The following is a 512-nucleotide window of genomic DNA, read 5'->3' as shown; positions in this document are numbered from 1 at the left end:
AACCTGCAGGGGAGGGGAAGAAAGAGAAGGAGAGGAAGAGAAGATTGTTCCCATCAAACAATGAAACAAAGCAGTTCTTTACCAGGAAATGACATTTATTGACTGATAATTGTAGTTGGTCCAAGGTTTGAATTTATCTTGGCTGTGTGTGTGTGTGTGTGTGTGTGTGTGTGTGCGTGTGCCTGAGCTATGAGGTCATCAGGATAAAGACAAGATCAGATCAAAGTAGCAGGAAACATCTTCGCTGCTAATGACTTGACAAAGAGGATCCGGAGTGTGTGTGTGTGTGTGTGTGTGTGTGTGTGTGTGTGTGTGTGTGTGTTTCTCGTCTTTTGTTCCGGGCAGCTGACTGTATGCTGACCCCTGTCAGGGGGGCGTGTCAGGAGGTGAAAGTAGGCACAGATGGGACCCTCCGTTCCTCCCCATCCCCCCCACCCCTCCCTTCTCCTTTGTTCCTGTGTTTTGACTCCGCCCCCTCTCAAGCCTCCAATTTTTGGAGGTTTTTCGAGTCA

This window comes from Nelusetta ayraudi, unplaced genomic scaffold (genome assembly GCF_046127955.1).
Source record: "Nelusetta ayraudi isolate G7.1 ecotype Tasmania unplaced genomic scaffold, CSIRO-AGI_Nayr_v1 ptg000019l, whole genome shotgun sequence".
NCBI classification, from domain to species: Eukaryota; Metazoa; Chordata; class Actinopteri; order Tetraodontiformes; family Monacanthidae; genus Nelusetta; species Nelusetta ayraudi.
The sequence above is the reverse complement of the archived record's forward strand: the minus strand, read 5'-3'. Positions refer to the sequence as shown.